General features: G+C 43.9%; 4 non-coding genes across 4 annotated transcripts; all 4 read right to left on the bottom strand.

The window, feature by feature from the left end:
* Positions 1-923: 923 nt before the first annotated feature.
* LOC142210885 (U2 spliceosomal RNA) lies at positions 924-1,122 on the bottom strand. The gene has a single exon (XR_012717015.1). It is a non-coding gene; the product is annotated as a U2 spliceosomal RNA (small nuclear RNA).
* A 6,548-nt stretch (positions 1,123-7,670) lies between these two features.
* Positions 7,671-7,859, bottom strand: LOC142210875 (U2 spliceosomal RNA). Its single transcript, XR_012717009.1, has one exon. It is a non-coding gene; the product is annotated as a U2 spliceosomal RNA (small nuclear RNA).
* Positions 7,860-13,932: 6,073 nt separating this feature from the next.
* On the bottom strand, positions 13,933-14,126 carry LOC142210900 (U2 spliceosomal RNA). The gene has a single exon (XR_012717027.1). It is a non-coding gene; the product is annotated as a U2 spliceosomal RNA (small nuclear RNA).
* Positions 14,127-19,774: 5,648 nt separating this feature from the next.
* LOC142210890 (U2 spliceosomal RNA) lies at positions 19,775-19,961 on the bottom strand. The gene has a single exon (XR_012717020.1). It is a non-coding gene; the product is annotated as a U2 spliceosomal RNA (small nuclear RNA).
* Between the last annotated feature and the right edge of the window lie 723 nt (positions 19,962-20,684).

Raw genomic sequence — 20,684 nt, forward strand, 5'->3', positions numbered from 1 at the left:
CAATCCTCCTGCTGCCGGAAGGTTAACACATAGACGCCCTCATAGCTTTGTAATGCCAAAATTTGTAGTTTACTCACATGGAGGAAATTCACCAGGATGTCTTGCACAAAGTACCGGAGGGTATACACTCGCTTTGCGTTGTCCTCAACATGGATCCGGAAGGAGGTCTTTATCCTAAATTCACCTGTGGAGGGAGTATGATATTCTGCATTAGAACAAGAATCAAGGATCTGATTTATGGTCTCCATAGTTGCTTGTCCGCACTTCTGGGGATCGCCTTCTCTAGATCTGTGGGATCTTGGCCATAAGGCAAGCGCTCGGCACCTGTTCCGGCGCCCTTCCGTGTTCACTGTGCACCGCTCAAGGTGTGCACCATGCTGCTGCAGCCCTATTTTGCTTTATTTTTTTTTCCTTTCCCTTAATGAAGTAGAAACCAATTAGCTTGTGCAGGTTTTCCCTACCTGCCACCAAAAGTGAAAAAAAAAGAAAAGAAAAACTTTTGTGCAAGGCAAAGTGACATGTGCAAATGTTATCTTGTGACGCCAGCGGATTTTGCCGAATTTTGCGAATCTGCATAAACCACTCCCACCGTTTGACCACACCCATTCAAGTGTCCGGTCAAGTGCAAGTTCAGAAATAAATTTATGCCAAAAAATTTTCAAAGAATTCAATGCATTTAAAATTGAATAAAATGGCAGCAAATCAGACACTTTGCAGCAGTAATGTCATTTGCAATCAATCAATCAATCAATCAATTAATTAACCAATCAAAGAAAATAATTAATGAAGTACCTTTCAGGTAGAGTCAGTCACAGCATCAGGCCACGTCCAACTGTCAATTTTCTCTTTGCTAGCTTGCCAGGTGCAGCAATCTTCTCTGTTGGTCGGTCAGTCCTCTGTCTCTTTCTTTCAACTGAATTGGAAAGGGGTGCACCGATCCTGGAAGTAATGCAATACCAGGTCAATGCGTGGAGTGGACAGAGCAAGCTCCGATTCCAGCTCCCTGTTCTAAAAATCCATTTAATATATGGTCCCCAGATAGGGGACGTATCAGATATTAAACTGATAAGAACAGATAGGGTTTAAACATAAACTTTATTTGAAATCTTTCAGAGTAAATACATTACACATTTCCAGTCATACATTTAAAGTCATAAAGTCACATTATATATATTGTAACATTGTACATTTTCTGTCATATAAAAGACATCGTAATATTTGTTACATAAATTCACGTCATATTTAACTTTCTTACATAAGATCATATAATCACCATACAGTTACATAGTATTACAAACATATATCAAGAATTTTCATCCAAAGATCAAGTTATTCCACGCCTCTGGATGCCATTTATCCTTGGCCATCTCACTTCCCAAATTTTTAACATCTCTCAGATAATAAATAAAACATTCACTAAGAGCGATTTTGATACAGTCATCAACAGTGATTACATCTCTTTTAAATAATAAAACATTCCTCACTTTCCACAAAGCATTTTTAAAACAATTTATAAAACTCCAGCAGACCATTTGTTTATTAAAATTAGGACAGTTAAAAAGACCATATAAAACATAAAAGTGGCTAAAATCCTGTAACCCACACACATTTTTAAAAACCGGTCCTACTTTTTTCCAAACTTCCTGGGCGTATGAGCAATTCCAGAATAAATGAATTACGCTTTCACACCCATTGCACCTGTCTCTGGGACATTTTGCAGTAGTCACCAGCCCCCTACGGTGTTGAAACTCTCTGGTCGGTAAGCATTGGTGAACTACTGCCCAGGCCAGGTCCCTGTGGCTATTTGCTAAAAATTTTCCAAAAACGTTACGCCACACTTTTTTTGTTCTCACTTCACTGAAATTTGCAACCGGTTCTATAATTTCGTTCTGCCTTTTTAGTTTTGTTATTTTACGATGGTCTTTAAGTGTCTCTACCTCAAACTCTTGTAATTTTAACAGTCTCACTGTCCTTTCTAAAATTGCCAGATGTTTTGGGGGGCACAGTAGGGTAGGAGTGTTTAAAGGAATCCTCCACCATCTTTTAAAAACCATGCCCGTTGTATACCTTAGGAAATAACTAAAAACACTTTGTGATGAGAATTGATTAAAACAAAAGCAAAAAAACTTTATATAAAAGAAGGAAAAGAAGTCAGGTACTTCCCTACCCCCATTTTCTCTACTTTTGTATAGTATTTGTCTGCGCAGTTTTTCCATCTTTGATCCCCATAAAAAGTGAAACATTATTTTAGTTAGTTTTTTGACATATAGTGTAGAAGGGGGAAACACCATAGCAACATATAATATAATAGGGATTAAAACTGCTTTCAAGACTAAAATTTTACCTTCCATAGTAAGATTACGTAGTTTCCACATGGAGATTTTCCTTTCCAGTTTTAAAAACACCTCATTCCAACTTAAAATACCGTCATTTGTTTCATTAAAAATAATGCCTAAAATCTTAATTTTTTCCTTTTGCATTTTGATACCTGGGGTAATTGAGGAGTCCCATGTCCCCTGATAAAAACAGTCGCATTTCTCGACATTTAACTTAAAACCAGAGGCCATACAAAAATATTGGGTATTTCTCAGTGTTCTTCGCATTGATGGTGAATCAGTACAAAAGATTGTTACATCATCCATGTAACTGAGCACCTTGACCTGTAACCCACCTCCTCCAGGTATGTGTACTCCTCTAATTACTTTGTCTTTTCTTAAAAAGGCTAAAAGGGGCTCTATCGCACAAATAAATAGTAAAGGCGAGAAAGGGCAACCCTGTTTAACCCCAGATAAAAGAGGTACCCCAGCTGTATAAAAACCATTAATAGAAATTTGACTAAAACAAGATTTGTATAAAAGCATTATTTTTGTCAGTATAAAAGGCGGAATTCCCATTTTTTCTAAAACCAAAAATAAATAGTCATGTGCTACCCTATCGTAGGCCTTCTCAAAGTCTAATGATAAAATTGCAAGACTCTGGCCTCTATCTTTCATGTACCACATGACTTCACGTATAACATTTAAGGCTGTATTCACACAGAGTAACGCCAGGCGTTTTTTGTGTGTTTTTTGCACATAGCGCCGCGTTTACGCCGCGTAGCGCCGCGTATACGCCGCGTTAACGCCGCGCTATTTAGCGGTGGCGTTGCCCGGCGTTAACGCGGCGTATACGCGGCGTTAACGCGGCGCTATGTGCAAAAAACACACAAAAAACGCCTGGCGTTACTCTGTGTGAATACAGCCTAAGGGTTCTATTATGCTCCGACCAGGCACCCCACATGCCTGGCTCGGTTGAATTACTTTACTAATAAAAGGCTTTAAATGGTTAGCTAAAATTTTTGCAAAAACCTTATAATCACAGTTTAAAAGCGTAATCGGTCTCCAATTTTTTAAAAACTCCCGTTCACCTTTCTTTTTAAAAATTAAGGAGACAATACCTTTTCTCCAGGAAGGGGGTAAAATATCTGCTTTAAAAACCTCTTTAAAAAGTATAAATAGGTCTTCTTTTAATAATTCCCAGAAAGTCAGATAAAACTCCACCCCCAACCCATCAGATCCCGGGGCTTTCCCTACCGAAAAACTTTTAAAAGTAAAAAATAATTCTTCCTCTGTTAGATCCCTAGATAAAATTTCCTGTTCTGAAGGGTTTAGTTTAAAATCTAAAGTTTCAATAAATAATTCTAGGAGCGACGGGTCTATGGTTTTTTTATTAAAAAGCTCACTATAAAATTTAAAAGCTTCTCCCAACATCCCCGCCACATCCTCTTTCCCTTCTAGTTTTTCTATCACTTCTTTTTTGTCCAACACTTTTTTAAAAAAGAAGCGGGAGCATTTTTCCCCCTCTTCTAATTGTTGGATCTTTGCATTGTAAATAATTTGTTTTCCCTTTTCTAGCAATGCTTTATCTATCTCGCCTTTTAGCTTTAACACCTCATCTTCTACCTCCAATCCCACCTCCCGTAGTTGATGAAGCACCTGCATCCTTTTGTTTAAAATATAATAAAACTGCCTTTTCTCTTCTGCTTTCTGTTTCCCTACCCTGATAAAAAAAAATTTTAATTTTTAATTTAGCCTCCTCCCACCACTCGACTATATTGTACTGAGTCCCTCGCTGTACTTGTAGTTTTTTGTAAAAGGACATAAAATCAGCACATACCGTAATATCCTGCAGCAGGGTAGTGTTTAGCCTCCAGGTCCCATTTCCCTTCTTTTTCTCGCCCTGGAGCCTAAAATTTGCACTTAGCATTTTGTGATCAGAAATAATATTAGCAGTTAAAATCATATTTACAGGTGTAAAATCAGACGATGTGAAAATAAAATCGATTCTGGAGGAGACTCTCCCATTGGACCAGGTGGGGCCTGGATCCTCCGGCGAAGGCCGCCTCCAGCAATCCGATAACCTAAAATCAACAATAAAATTTTTAAGCAACGCGGACGATCTATCTCTGCGACTTTGCCCTCCTCCCATCCGCTTCTCCCCAGCAAGGATACAATTAAAATCCCCCCCCCACTACCAGTGGGGTAGAACCAATACAAAACAAAGGTAAAATCTCTAATAATTCTATCCTTTCAGTTTTAACAGGAGAAGCATAAACATTTAAAATACGCATTTCTTGACCTTTAAAAGACACTGTTGCTAACATAGCTCTCCCGGGGGATATTTCAGTGATACTCTTAATGGAGATTGCATCACCCCTGCAAACAATTCCCAACCCAGAAGCCCGACAGTCATTGCTTCCTGACCAGGCAGACTGGCCGTGAGTCCATCCATCTTTGTAATTTTTATAATCAAGTTCGCTGTTAATACCGCACTCCTGTAGTAAACAAATGTCAAAACGTTCCGCTGAAAGAAAGTCAAAAACTACAGTCCTGCGGTTACGACCTTTGATCGACCTCACATTAAGTGAAGACACCAATAGTGACACAGCCATTATAACGAGTCGCTGTCACTAGACAGATCCGGTATCAGCTGGGAACTGCCCGTTATCGTATCCAGTGATGTAAATTCTTGTATGTTTTCCACGTCGGAACCGGATACAGAAGGGACTCTCGCTGGTCGTCGCACCTTTGGTTTCCCCTCCTTCTCATCCTGGGGATCCTCCACATCCGTCCGGCTCCTTTTACTCGACTGGCTTACATCCATCGAGGTCGTCTCCGTCTCAGGTACAGCAGCTTCCCCATGGCTCCCTGTAGAAGGACCAGGTTCCGCTCCGTCTTTTCTCTCCTCCGACTCCATCTGCGTCTCTTGTATGGTCTCGCCGTCAGCACTCCCCTCCGGTACATCAGGGCCGCGCTCCACGACTTCAGGAACACTGACAGAACAAGGGGGTTCTCCAGACTTTGATGGATCCCCCCCCTGCCCGTCCGCAGTAATAAGCACATTTACGCTGTCTTGTGCTGGAGTCGCACTAGACCTCCGGCGCTCTCCACGCCCAGGGTCTGAAGCTCGTTTTGGCTTAGAGCCTTCTTTAGGAGCCTTAAACTCGGGTGCAGGCTCCGGGGGAGCTTTATCTGCGTTACTCCCCCTGCGTTTTGGTCCTTTAGGTTTGCTAGGACCAGGGCCCTGTCCTTGCGGTGATGGAGCAGGGCCACTTGTACCTGCACCAGGCCAGGCACCTCTTTTTGGGTTCGATCTATCCGGGCAACTAGTGTATGCATGCCCATTTTTACCGCATAGGTTACATTTTTGCGGATTTTGGCAGTCTTTTGCCTTATGACCGATACCTTCGCATTTCCGGCACCTCTCTTCGGTGCAATCCTCTTTTACGTGCCCGTATCGACCGCATCCCCTGCAGTACAGCGGCATCTGCGGCCAGTATAGGTAGCCATTGTATTTGCCCAAGGCAAAGGATTGTGGCGGGTACCGATAACCCCCAGCTCCGGCCTCTCCAGGCCCTACCGGCATGAACGGTTACTTGGAACGTGTATTTTCCGGTCCAGAACATCTCACTGTCCAACACCTGCTTGGGTGCTGACACCGAATGACAGTATCTATACAAGAATATTCTGAGCTCTTCCCCGCTCACAAAGGGGCTATACAAGTTCACCGTGATAGTCGTGTGACTATTGTCCCCCAAGAAGGTAAACTGCAGCTTGTCCAGCGCCGCGCTGGATTCCTCCGCTTGCTGCAGTACCAGCCACACATTGTCGTAGGCAGCTTTATTTGTGAAGGAGACTATAAAATATTTAGCCGTCTCTTTTATGCACAAGACCCGTTCTTTTGGGATCTCGAGTCTAGGGAATACAAAATGTACCAAGTAATGTAAGGTAGGTTTACCACCATCTATATAATTGATCTGAATCGATTGCTTGAGAGGAGGCATTTTTGGGTCTCTCTCACGAGTTATTAGAAACACCAAGTTTGCACTCGTAGCCCAAGTATTCTTGCCCCTTTCCCTTTTAAATTCACCAAGGATCTAAAGAAACTGCAAACTTTCCCAGTCTTTGTCCCGGTTACAAGGGTTTTCAGGGGTTCAAAAATGTCCTTGTCACGCAGCCCTTCCAATCGAGAACTTGCTCCTCAGTCCTCTTTCACGTCACAGATTTCTGTAACGTTGGGATCAGCCCAACACCGTCCCTCTCGCCCAAGTCTTTCTTCAGACGTCTTACCTGGCACGTCTTAGACCCGGTTTGAAGGCTTTTGGGATCTTGCTTGCCACGCAGCCTTAGTACTCATGCACCACAGTTTCCAGTGACCCCCTCGGCCACTCACTAGGAAAATCCTACACCCCTTTTTTCACCGTAGGTGACACCTGCCCCTTCCAGCACAGGAGTCCCCCGGTTTGGGGCGCTCAGGACACCGACAAACTCCGCTACTTGTCCGCAACCAAGTTACACCCCTTTGTTGCTTTCACAATGCTGGGTGGGATCACTCCCCGTTGCCCCGGGACTAGGCCTCTATCGCCCAATAGCAACAAGCCAGCCGGCCAGGCTATAAACCTGACCGACTGACTAGGCCGAGCAGAGGGTACCCGGAGCACCTCTCGACTTGGATCTTGGCAGTACAAGTTCCTCAGAACCAACACTACACTTGATCGCAAGCCAAAAGGCCGAGAAACGATGGCAAGCGCTCGGCACCTGTTCCGGCGCCCTTCCGTGTTCACTGTGCACCGCTCAAGGTGTGCACCATGCTGCTGCAGCCCTATTTTGCTTTATTTTTTTTTCCTTTCCCTTAATGAAGTAGAAACCAATTAGCTTGTGCAGGTTTTCCCTACCTGCCACCAAAAGTGAAAAAAAAGAAAAGAAAAACTTTTGTGCAAGGCAAAGTGACATGTGCAAATGTTATCTTGTGACGCCAGCGGATTTTGCCGAATTTTGCGAATCTGCATAAACCACTCCCACCGTTTGACCACACCCATTCAAGTGTCCGGTCAAGTGCAAGTTCAGAAATAAATTTATGCCAAAAAATTTTCAAAGAATTCAATGCATTTAAAATTGAATAAAATGGCAGCAAATCAGACACTTTGCAGCAGTAATGTCATTTGCAATCAATCAATCAATCAATTAATTAACCAATCAAAGAAAATAATTAATGAAGTACCTTTCAGGTAGAGTCAGTCACAGCATCAGGCCACGTCCAACTGTCAGGTTTCTCTTTGCTAGCTTGCCAGGTGCAGCAATCTTCTCTGTTGGTCGGTCAGTCCTCTGTCTCTTTCTTTCAACTGAATTGGAAAGGGGTGCACCGATCCTGGAAGTAATGCAATACCAGGTCAATGCGTGGAGTGGACAGAGCAAGCTCCGATTCCAGCTCCCTGTTCTAAAAATCCATTTAATATATGGTCCCCAGATAGGGGACGTATCAGATATTAAACTGATAAGAACAGATTTTTTACATTTTTATTACAAAAGGGGACAAGGGAAAATAAATACAAATATTTCAAGGAGATAAAGCAAAAGGTATACAGCGGCACATCGGCCTCAAAGTACAAAGAAATGACAAGGGTAATGACAAATAGGTACAATGGCACTATCGGCCCCAAAATACAGTAAACACATAACTGAAAAGCATGCAATAAAACTAATGTATGCACAATGGCACATAGGCCCCAAAATACAATTCAGCAGGAAGGCAAATAAAGAATGCATTGAATGTTTACAATGGCACTGAGGCCCCGAAGTACAATAAAAGTAAATAGTCAACAAGCAATATTGACAAGTCCTGTGAGTAAAGGAAAATATTTATCCTAAGGAGAGAAGAAATCAAAATAAGGCATTCCATAAAGAGAAATGCCATAGTTTGCTGGCATTGTGCTTCCCAAGTCTTTTGCAGTCCAGCAGATAATGGGTGTATAGCTCACTGAGGGCCAGGCGAATGCAGTCCTCCTCAGTGATGAGGTCCTTTTTATACAACAGGATGTTGCGTACGGTCCAGAGTGAGCATTTTATGCAGTTAGCAAAAGTCCACAGCACTTTGAATTTCTCCTGCGGGAGAGAGTTAGCAGGTAAACCGTAAACCACAAGCTCATAGTTCAGGTAGGTGAGACCTGTAAGAAATTTTAGGAGGTCTCCTACGTTCCTCCAAACACTTTGGGCGAAGGTGCAGTTCCATAGGAGATGCAGAACAGTTTCGTTTTGACCGCACAGGGCCCTAGGACAAGTGGGATTTTTGCTGTACCCTCTCCTGTACATGAAGTCCTTGGTGGGCAAACAGTCATGTACAGCCATCCAAGCGACGTCCTTTGCAGCGGAACTCAGGTATGGGGCGGAAACATTTCGCCATATCTTTTGGGAAACCTGGAAAGTAAAGTTTCTCACCGGCAGCAGGGTTTCTTTCTTTTTCTGTGCCAACAAGATTTTCTTGGAACTGGTTAAGGCACTAGCGTCCATGTTCTGTAGCAAGAAGTGAGTGATGATGCATTCTAGTACCCTGTAGTGCTTTGGGCAGTCCAGGAGTACGGGAGTGGCGAGACCCAGCGTGATCCAACCGCGCCTCCTGAACACATGGCCCACCGCGTACTTAAGGAAGGCAGTCCATACCGTCTCTGCAAGTAGAGCTTTGTACACCAAGGCAAAATAATGCGCGTATAAGGTTTGCTTGATGTTAGGAACGTTTTTACCTCCGTTTGCGGGGGACCGGAACATGATCTCTCTTTTAACTTTTTCGTGTCTGGATCCCCAGATGAACTCGAAGATGAGCCGCTGGATCACCTTAGCAGCATGATCGGTAGCAGGGTACACTGCGTTAAGATAGAGCAGGATGGGTATTAGTATACTTTTTACAATCAGAGTTTTACCTGCCATGGACAGCTTCCTTGTCTTCCAGAATTCCACTTTTTTATGGATTTTAAGTTTAGCGAGGTCCCAGCTAGTAGAGCCATCATTTTTTCTGGTGAATATTACTCCCAGGATCTTGACTTGCTGCTGCAGAGGTGGGAGAGAAGGGATTTGCATATTAGACAGGGTACCAGTTGCGAGGCATTCGCATTTTGAGACATTCAGTTTGAAAGCTGAAGCTTGGCAAAAAAAGTCAGTCTGCATTAATGCCCTTTTAACAGCAGGTTCAGAGGTGCATAACATGGTGATGTCATCCATGTAGGCTGTTACTTTTAATTCCATACCCGCTCCGCCGGGGATAGGGACACCTTTGACGCACTTATCCTTGCGAATAGCACATAGCAGGGGCTCCACTGCGCAGATGAATAAAATTGGCGATAGCGGACAGCCCTGCTTCACTCCAGACTGTAAGAAAACTGCATTAGTGAGAAAACCATTCACAGATATGTTACTATAACAGTCCTTGTATAATAACTGTATGCAATGTAGAAACACTTTTGGCAAGCCCATTTTTTCCAGGACCATCCATAGGAAGGAGTGTGATATCCTGTCAAAAGCCTTTTGGAAGTCCAGGCTAAGGATCGCCAGATCCTGCTTTCGCTCCTGCTGATACCAAATAGCGTCTTTTAACGTGTTTAGACTAGTTGTGATACTTCTACCTGGCACCGCGCAGGTCTGGTCCGGATGGATAAGTTTATCCAAAATGCTTTTAAACCTATTTACAATTAGCTTGGCAAACAGTTTGTGGTCAGTGTTGAGTAGGGTGATGGGGCGCCAGTTCTCCAGCGCATCCCTATCTCCCTTTTTGAACAGGAGGGTAACAATACCGCATCTCCAGGTGTCTGGCAACTTAGCGCTATGAAAAGCTTCAGAAAATAACATAAGCAGGTCCTCTTGCAGGATGGGAAGAAAAGTTAAATAAAAGTCTATGGGGAGCCCATCAGAGCCTGGAGCCTTCCCTGTAGAAAAACTTTTGACAGCTGTAAGGACTTCTTCTAGCGTAATCTTACCACTTAGCAGGGTTTGATCTGTGGAATCCAGGCTGTTGCTTAGGGAATTCAATACGTCCGCCAGGAAGGATTCCTCCACTGGTTTAGCTGAAAACAAACTGGAATAAAAGTTATATGTCACCTGCAGCAGGTCAGCAGTAGTTGTGGCACCTGCCAAAGAACGGATAGGCTCTTTAAGTTGCACCACCTTTTTGAAAAAATATCGGGAGCATTGCTCATTCTCCTCCAGGTGTTTTACTTTAGAAGCAAAAATAATTTCTTTGCCTTTTTTCTGGATGGCCAAATTAATGTCCTGTTTCACTTTTTTAATGAGTTGGTCAACATTAACACCAATATTTCTTAATTGATAGCCGGTTTGTAACTTTGTGAGTAACCTCTTATACCACATTTGTTTTTCCTTTGCAGCGATTACACTTCTACAGATAAAGAAAAAGCGGATTTTCAATTTGGCGTCCTCCCACCAGTCCAAGATGGAAGCGAAGGAGGATTTTTTACAGGATAAATTTTTGTAAAAAGCAATAAAGTCTTTTTGAACCAAAGGATCCTCCAGGAGGGAAGTGTTAAGCCTCCACACTCCCCTTCCCCGATTGAGGCTAGGCAGCACAAAGTCCATTGATATTGTTTTGTGGTCTGAAAAGATGTTGTCACTTAACTGTACTGTTACAGGGGTTATTGAGTTACTTACAAATATGAAGTCCAGCCTTGACTGGTATAAAGCGTTGCTCCATGTGTATCCAGGATCCTGCGGGTTGCAGCGCTTCCATGTGTCCAGTAGGTGATTGTCTGCAAGTAAAGTTTGTAAGGTATACCTGGATTTGTCATGCCTTGCACTTGTAGTCCCTCCAAGCCTTTCTTCTCCAGGCAGGATGGTGTTGAAATCCCCCGCCAGGATTAAAGGGGAAGAACCTGGCAAGAATACCTGTATATCCTCAAAAAGCTGGGTTCTGTCCTCTAGTGAAGGAGAAGCATAGATATTAATGACACGGAATGCATATTCACCATATTTGAGATGCAGCAACAAAGCCCTGCCGGGCACTAGCTCTTGGAAGGAGGACAGGGTTATGTTAGGGTTTTTGCACAAAAACACCGATACCAGAATTTTTGTTATAGTTGTCCCCAGACCAGACTGAGAAGTTTCCTTTCCATGAGGAGCGGATGTCAGCGTAATTGATGTCATAGTTGAGACCACATTCCTGTAATAAGATGATGTCAGCTTTCTCAGACAATAAAAAATTAAATATTGCAGCCCTCCTGGAAGGGCTCTTTATGCTCCTAATATTTAAGGAGCTAAGTGTGATTGTGGTAGCCATAAAGTCACTGGTTTACATCAGAACAACTACCAGAGTCCGACATATATCCTACTGGGGAGGTTGGTGAATAGACGATTTCAGGAAATAAAGATGCTGTAGGGTCACTGGTAGTGTATTGGGAGGTGGGTGTAAAGGTAAAGAGAGGAGACCGGATGGCTAAAGGGGGGGTTGATTCTCCCTGAGGTGTACTCTGTCTTGGCGGAATGGCGTATATGGCTGAGTCGTTAGTGTCAGGAATAGGTGACTGAGAGAGGGTTTGACTTACGGGCTCCGGACTACAGGCTGCACCATCAGACTGTCCTGATTTCCCAGAGACTGTCCTCTTTCTCCTTTTGGCTTTCTGACCTTGGACCAACGTCCATTCAGCCCCAGAAGGGTCATCTGCAGGGGATTTCTCCCACGCTTCAGACCCCCCTGAAGCCTCCTGGACCTCCATAGACTCCCCCTTAAGCTCGACAGACTCCCCCCCAACAGGAGAACAAGTTGTCTTACCCTCCTGTGGTGGTTCCTCTGCCTTCGCCGCCAGGGGAGTTGTTACTTCAGGAGTTGTCCTGGCAGTTTCAGTAGCAGACTCTGTCTGTGCTGCTGGGCCTTCTGTGCTGGAGAGGATAGCTGGTTCAGCTGCAGGAGTCTCAAGTGCTGGAGCAGATTGACTTGGCTCAGCTTGAGCAGGTGCAGTCAGTGGACCAGCTGACGAGCTGGCTGCAGCCTCCGCATATGACTTTGTCCTGTAGGGGCAATCCTTAAAGGCATGACCAGGGGTGAAACAACTGTTACAAAGAATGTCATTTGTACAATTCCTGGTTGCATGTCCGGTTTGGAAACATTTTTTACAAAGTTCATCTTTTGTGCAGTCTGCGGCCTTATGGCCAAACCCGTAACATTTTGTGCAAGTTTGCGGCATGCCGCTGTAAAAAAGACGCCCTCTCTCATTTCCTATCCTAAAATAAGAAGGTAAGTGGAGGGGTTCCCCTGACTTAGGGAAGAGGGGGTCCACCCTTAATTTGGCACGTACACGATACTTGCCCGTCCAGAGCTCCTCGGGACTATAGATTTTTGAATACCCATAAGTCCCCTCAACGTATCTATGCAAATATTTCATGATGTCATTGATATGCACATGAGGGCTTTCCATATGAACTGTGATTATAGTTAGTTCTTGGGCAAATAAGGCTACAAATTCAAGTCCATGCAGGCATTCCTTATTAATATTGGCAATAATCCTCCTACAAAGTTTGTGACAACTCACTGTGTCCTCCAGAGTAAGTGTGTAGCGACCAGGTGCCTCCTGTAGAGCCAGTATACGGTCCTTTGGGATCTGTAGTTCTTCCAGAAGAATCTTCTTGACAAAGTAACTGGTGGTGAAATTTTGCCTGTAAGAATCTGCAATCAAGATTCGGAAAGAATCTTTGATTCTATGCTCGCTTTCGCCAGCGTAACGAAAGCGGGCAGGGATCGGAGGAGCCGCCATAGTTATAGTTTTAAGCCTTAACTATCATCAGGCTGCGCAAATATTCCCTTTGGCAAGGGGGATCGCCCTCCCGTTGCCCCGGGGCTAAGCCTTACTCCCAATAGCTGCGAGTTGGTGAAGACGAGGCAATGAACCAACGTCGATCCAACAAGGCCGAGAGAAGGGTACCCAGGGCACCAATGACCAGATACCAGCAGTGTAGACTCACAAAGCAGAAAAAACACAACACTTAATCTTAGCCATAAGACCGAGAAGCGATGGCAAGCGCTCGGCACCTGTTCCGGCGCCCTTCCGTGTTCACTGTGCACCGCTCAAGGTGTGCACCATGCTGCTGCAGCCCTATTTTGCTTTATTTTTTTTTCCTTTCCCTTAATGAAGTAGAAACCAATTAGCTTGTGCAGGTTTTCCCTACCTGCCACCAAAAGTGAAAAAAAAGAAAAGAAAAACTTTTGTGCAAGGCAAAGTGACATGTGCAAATGTTATCTTGTGACGCCAGCGGATTTTGCCGAATTTTGCGAATCTGCATAAACCACTCCCACCGTTTGACCACACCCATTCAAGTGTCCGGTCAAGTGCAAGTTCAGAAATAAATTTATGCCAAAAATTTTTCAAAGAATTCAATGCATTTAAAATTGAATAAAATGGCAGCAAATCAGACACTTTGCAGCAGTAATGTCATTTGCAATCAATCAATCAATCAATTAATTAACCAATCAAAGAAAATAATTAATGAAGTACCTTTCAGGTAGAGTCAGTCACAGCATCAGGCCACATCCAACTGTCAATTTTCTCTTTGCTAGCTTGCCAGGTGCAGCAATCTTCTCTGTTGGTCGGTCAGTCCTCTGTCTCTTTCTTTCAACTGAATTGGAAAGGGGTGCACCGATCCTGGAAGTAATGCAATACCAGGTCAATGCGTGGAGTGGACAGAGCAAGCTCCGATTCCAGCTCCCTGTTCTAAAAATCCATTTAATATATGGTCCCCAGATAGGGGACGTATCAGATATTAAACTGATAAGAACAGATTTTTTTTTTTTTTTTTTTTTTTGTCATACCATTCAGGTATGGCTATCATTGGCCGTTACCAGTCCATACCGTATTCTAGCCAACAATGCCACTCATCATCAGCATGAATTTTTGTTTTTTTCACTTTTTATTCCAGACACATAACAACAAAACCACATTGGCAGTTACAACTTAGTTTAACAACCTTTTCCATTTTTGGAATTTCCAAAGGCCTTCCCCGTCCAACCCTTTTTTTAGGTCAGACTGATAATGGAAATATAACTTATCAAGAACCATTTTTACTGCATCTTCCGTCTCGATGCATTCTTTACGGAATATGTACAAGTTACGACTATTCCATAACACTTCCTTAATACACGCACACACCAACCACAACAATCTCTTATTTACCCCTTCCACCCTTACCAACCCATACATCACGATTTTAAATGTTAACACATCCACTCCAGTTATATCCTTACACACACCTCCCAGCCTTCCCCACACTCGCTTTGCATAGCCGCATCCCCAAAACACATGCTCCAGACTCTCATCTCCCACACACCTTTCTCTCCGGCATCTTTCGCTTGCATTTAACCCCCTCCTATTCTGCACCACTCTCACAGGCAACACATTATGCGCGCTCATCCATACTAGGTCTTTTTGTTTGTTGCTCATATCCACTTGGTTCACATTCCTCCACACCTCACCTGCTTCCATAGATGTTAGACCCCTGATAGGGCAAACCACTTGAGTTTGGCACAAGTTTTTGAGACGCTTTTTGCATACTTGGAATTCCTCCATTTTTACATTCTGCAACTGAAAGCGGTTAATAAATTTTTCCATATACATGTACCATTTGGGACAATCGAAGGCGTACGGTCGCCCCCGGAACTCCACCGGCCATTTCAGCCTTTTAAGGACCGTACCCGCCAAGTACCTTGTCAGACAACTCGCCATTGTGTTTTTAGCCACGCTGCGCGCTACTCCGCGTGTATAGTTGAGCCCAATAAAGACTTTCAGGTCTGGGAAATCTAAACCACCCAATTTGCGTTTTTTTATCAGTATTTCCCTCTTGGCTTTCTCTATTGGACTTCCCCAAAAGAAAACATGCATCATACGATTTACCTTTTTTTCCACCCTATCATCGGGCGGGAACACCATGGCCACAAATAGAATCATCGGCAATATGATGTTTTTGATAACCAGTATTTTACCAGTAAAGGAAAGCTCCCTAAGCCTCCAAAAGGAGAATTTTTTGACCAATTTTTCCAACAGCAGTTCCCAGTTTTTTTGCCCATTCAGCCTCTCATCGAACCATACACCCAGCATCCGTACTTCCTCACTCACTTGTTTCATTTCCACTTCATTCACTTCACCCACAAAATTAAATGTTTTGAATTCACTCTTGCTCCAGTTTATTTTGAACCCAGACGCAACACAAAAAACACTCACACACAGCTTCACCCGCCTCAGATCACGCATACTATCACACAGCACCACCACATCATCCATATATCCTAGGCACTTTAAGTACCTTCCACCAGAACCGGGGATAAATACCCCTTTAATAACTTTGTCATCCCTTATTAATTGCAGCAACGGCTCTATGGCACAAATAAATAACATAGGCGACAGGGGGCATCCCTGCCGCACACCACTCTGGATTTCAAATACCTCAGTCATTAACCCATTCACCAACACACTGCTCTCAGCCTTCTCATACAAACCATGCAGCAACCTTACAAACTTCTCAGGGAATCCCATTCTCTCCAATAACTTAAATAAATAGACATGCCCCACTCGGTCAAAAGCTTTCTCAAAATCGAGCGCGCTCACTATCAAACCTTTCCCTCTTGCCTTACAGTCCACAAGCACATCTCTCATACATACTACATTCTCCGTCATACTTCGTCCAGGCACCGCACACACTTGTTCTTCCGCAATCACATACTTCACCACTTCTCTCATTCTGTTCGCCAATATTTTTGCAAAAATTTTATAATCGGCGTTCATGAGGGTTATGGGCCTCCAGTTCGCAATATTCTCTTTTTCACCTTTTTTAAAAATCAGCTTCACCATACCCCTTTTCATGCACTCAGGCATCCTCTGTCCCTCAAACAGGCATTTCATCACATCCACCACATCCTCGCCCACAACATCCCAAAATAAAGTATAAAACTCATTCATCAACCCATCCAAACCAGGCGCTTTATTTCGGCTCAGTTTTTTAACTATGCCACCAATCTCACTCGCAGTCACTTCTCCTATCAGCCCATCACATTCACTCTCAGGCACTCTGTTTTTAACTACATCAAAAAAGTCTTCATCCACCCCCAGGTCACACACCTTCCTTTCAAACAACCTTTCATAAAAATCATGCACCACACCCAACATTCTCTCCCCATCCACTAAGTCACCATTCACACCATACAACCCGTTCATCACATCCTTACCGCCACACATTTTTTTGAAAAAATAGCTAGTACACCTTTCGCCGTGTTCGGCGTACTTGACTCTGGCCCTAAACTTAATTTCTTTGCCCCTATCGGTAAACCACTTATCCAAATAATTTTTTTCCCTTGTAAGTGCCGCTTGCACGTTATAACCCAGTTGTTTGCACCGGGCTAGGTATAGCAGCCTCTTACAGCGCCATTGGTAAATAGCTCTGCGCTGCTTGGCCTGTTTTTTCCCTTCCACTTTAAAGAAAGATGCGACATGTTTCTTTACCCATGTCCACCAGTTGACACTTGTTTCAAAATCTTTCCTCCTCCTCCTCCACCTTGCATATTGTAAAATAAATTTTTGTTTTATTTGCGGATTCCGCAGCAGCCGGGTATTGAGTCTCCATACCCCTCTACCATAAATTATATTGCCGACCCCAAAACCTGTAATAAGACAATCATGGTCGGAAAAAACAACACGCTCCTGTGAAAAAAAGGACACAGAAACAGATTTGTCAGAACACAACACATAGTCTATGCGTGAACTAGTGCGCCCGCTATCTGCGCGATAGGTGTCCTGACTGCCATGTTTTTTTCCTACATCCTGTAAACCAAACTTGTTCATGAGGAATTTAAATCTGTTGCCGGTTATATCCACCGGATTTATAACAGATCCGCCCCTTGCGGTTTTCTCCACCGCACAGTTTAGATCCCCACACAGGATGATAGGCGTTTGCCCCTGTAAAAAAAAATTCAATTTTTCAAAAAGAGCAAGACGCTCATTTTTGCAAACCGGTGCATAAACGTTAAATAACTTAAACCTCCACCCTCCATATTCAAGGGTGAGCATGATGCACCGCCCAGGTGCTATAATCTGTACGTTCTTAACCAATACATTTTCATTTTTGATTAGAACCCCTACACCATCATTCCGGTTACTGCCAGTGTAGGACCAGAAAGTCTTACCACGCCACTCCTTTTTTGGGGGCGTTCGGGATATGCCACATTCCTGGACGCACACAATGTCAGGATTCTTTGCAGCTAGAAAATCCAGGATTGCAATCCTCCTGTAAACAGAACTGAAAACCCTGACATTCTGAGAGATGATTTTCAGCTGCAGCACCATTTTTTACCGGAAGAAAAAAGGACAAGGGGTTAAATGCAAAAAAGACACACTTTTCACGTTCCTGGTTGCCCAGGAGATGGCAGAGAAGTTCCAGGCTCTAAGGCGTAATGGGTTACCCCTCCAAAACTTGCCACCTGGCTCTCCTCCAGATAGCTTACATCCAGTGGTGACATAGGAGCCTGTAATGGCTTAGGGCTAAAGTACCCCAGCTCCTCCAGCGCCAGGATTGCACTTTTAGCAAGCTCCTTTTCTTTATCTTTTTGCGCCTTTGCTTTTTTAAATGCAGGTGCTCCACTTCCACCTTTTTTAACCGCACCAACCTTCCGCTCCAGCTCTGTCTTCCCCCCTTTCTTGGAGGTAGAGGCTTTCTCTTCCTCTGTGTCACCACTACTGAATTCTTCAATAGTGGCACTAGCTGGTAGTTCACCGCCTTTGTCACCCTGAGCAGCTGCTGACAATGCATCCACCTCCTCCTGCATTAGGCTTAATCCGGATGCCTCCATTGGAGTCTCCTCCACTACACCCGGCTCTGCCACACCCGGATCACTGGTCTCCTGGTTTTCACTTTCACCCGCTGCTACTCCAACATTAAAGCTACTGCTAGCCGCTTCTGATGGGCGTGACGCCGCAGCCTCTGCATAGCTCTTTTTTTCACTGGCTTTCCCCCCTGCACTGTAGCCAGCCTTTGGGCACCTGCGCACCATGTGCTCCTTGGAGCCACAGATGTCGCAGGTAGCGACATTCGGGCATTCACTGGCGACGTGCCCCGATTCGCCGCAACTCCTGCAGGCCGGCTCATTCTCACAGCTACTTTGTGTATGGCCGAATCTCAAGCATCTCCGGCAATATTCCGGCATGCCGGGGTAGAACAAATATCCATTGTTACCTCCTATGGAGAAGTTAGCTGGGGGATTTTTAACCCCTCCTATGCCATCTTTATCCGGCGTGAATCTGCACCAGTATTTGGCATATCCAGTATACACCCCTCTAACATTTGTGTTACCCATTCCAACACGCACATTATCACAGTACCGTGACAGAAAAGCTTTCACCAGTTCTCTGGGACAGTAAGGGTTATACATATGTACGGTAACTAATTTCTCCATTGTGGAGAAGAAAGGTTCAACACGTATTTCCTTCAGATACTCATGCTTTAAATGTTTCTTGAGTGTCTCATACGTGTGCAGGCAACATCCACCTTCGTAGAAGGACACATCAAATGTACGTTTTGCGGAAAATTGCTGTATGCAAAATACCTGGGTAAGCTCCACTTTGCATAGCTCCACCAGGACTTTGTCCATTAAATGTAACAGTACCTCATCACCGAAGCATGGTCTGCTCACAATAAAGCGTATGGTGTGTCTTCCACTAGTAGAATTTCTTTGGTCCATCACGAAAATGAAGATTGCCCAAGGCACGAAAAACGAAAGGTCCCTCCGTCCAAACGAATCAGAGGCGGTCCCTCGATCACTCCAGCATCGGTCCCGATCAAGCTTTTACACTTGATCGTAAGCCATAAGGCCGAGAAGCGATGGCAAGCGCTCGGCTCCTGTTCCGGCGCCCTTCCGTGTTCACTGTGCACCGCTCAAGGTGTGCACCATGCTGCTGCAGCCCTATTTTGCTTTATTTTTTTTTCCTTTCCCTTAATGAAGTAGAAACCAATTAGCTTGTGCAGGTTTTCCCTACCTGCCACCAAAAGTGAAAAAAAAGAAAAGAAAAACTTTTGTGCAAGGCAAAGTGACATGTGCAAATGTTATCTTGTGACGCCAGCGGATTTTGCCGAATTTTGCGAATCTGCATAAACCACTCCCACCGTTTGACCACACCCATTCAAGTGTCCGGTCAAGTGCAAGTTCAGAAATAAATTTATGCCAAAAAATTTTCAAAGAATTCAATGCATTTAAAATTGAATAAAATGGCAGCAAATCAGACACTTTGCAGCAGTAATGTCATTTGCAATCAATCAATCAATTAATTAACCAATCAAAGAAAATAATTAATGAAGTACCTTTCAGGTAGAGTCAGTCACAGCATCAGGCCACGTCCAACTGTCAATTTTCTCTTTGCTAGCTTGCCAGGTGCAGCAATCTTCTCTGTTGGTCGGTCAGTCCTCTGTCTCTTTCTTTCAACTGAATTGGAAAGGGGTGCACCGATCCTGGAAGTAATGCAATACCAGGTCAATGCGTGGAGTGGACAGAGCAAGCTCCGATTCCAGCTCCCTGTTCTAAAAATCCATTTAATATATGGTCCCCAGATAGGGGACGTATCAGATATTAAACTGATAAGAACAGATTTTTTTTGAATCACTTCCCCACACATGGGGGATTTTTATTAAACGCTTTGCATATTACATAGATTCAAAACACACTTTACAACAGGTACATAGAGTTAAAAACAAGTTAAAAAACCATAAAATGGCAATGCAGTGGCTGATTCAAATACAAGAATTCCATTCACTCTGAAACCATTGTTTTAAAATCGGTAATTTGGCTTTCTTGTCTAAAAGGTAATACAGATATAGCTGACTAAAAGCAATGCTTAAAACGTCCTCCGGAGATAAAAAGTCCTTTTTAAATATTAAAACGTTCCTGGCCTTCCAGAGAGCGTCCTTCACACAGTTAATGGCCTTCCATGCCATGATGTGTTGCTCCCTGGAGGGGCTACGATAAAGTCCATATAAAACAGCGTCTTTGTCAAGTCCTCTGAGGTCCGCCACCTTCCTTAGCAGTGGTGCGATTTTATTCCAAATAACTTGAGCGAAAATGCAGTCCCAAAGTAGATGTTCAACGCTTTCGTCGGTGCGGCAGCCCCTCGGACAGGCGGCGGACCTCGCGTAGCCCCTCCGGTATTGGAAAGCACGGCATGGAAGGCACCCATGGACGCTGCTCCAGGCCAGGTCTTTCTGAGAATTAAAAAGGAAAGGACCGTTAATAAAATGCCACACAGTAAGACACTTTTGTTCGTTAAAATTACTAACTGTGCACGTTATCTCCTTCTTCCTTATTGCTTTTATCAATTTTTTGCTATCTTTTAATTCACTTACACTTTT

The sequence above is a fragment of the Leptodactylus fuscus genome, chromosome 6 (genome assembly GCF_031893055.1).
Source record: "Leptodactylus fuscus isolate aLepFus1 chromosome 6, aLepFus1.hap2, whole genome shotgun sequence".
Classification (NCBI taxonomy): Eukaryota; Metazoa; Chordata; class Amphibia; order Anura; family Leptodactylidae; genus Leptodactylus; species Leptodactylus fuscus.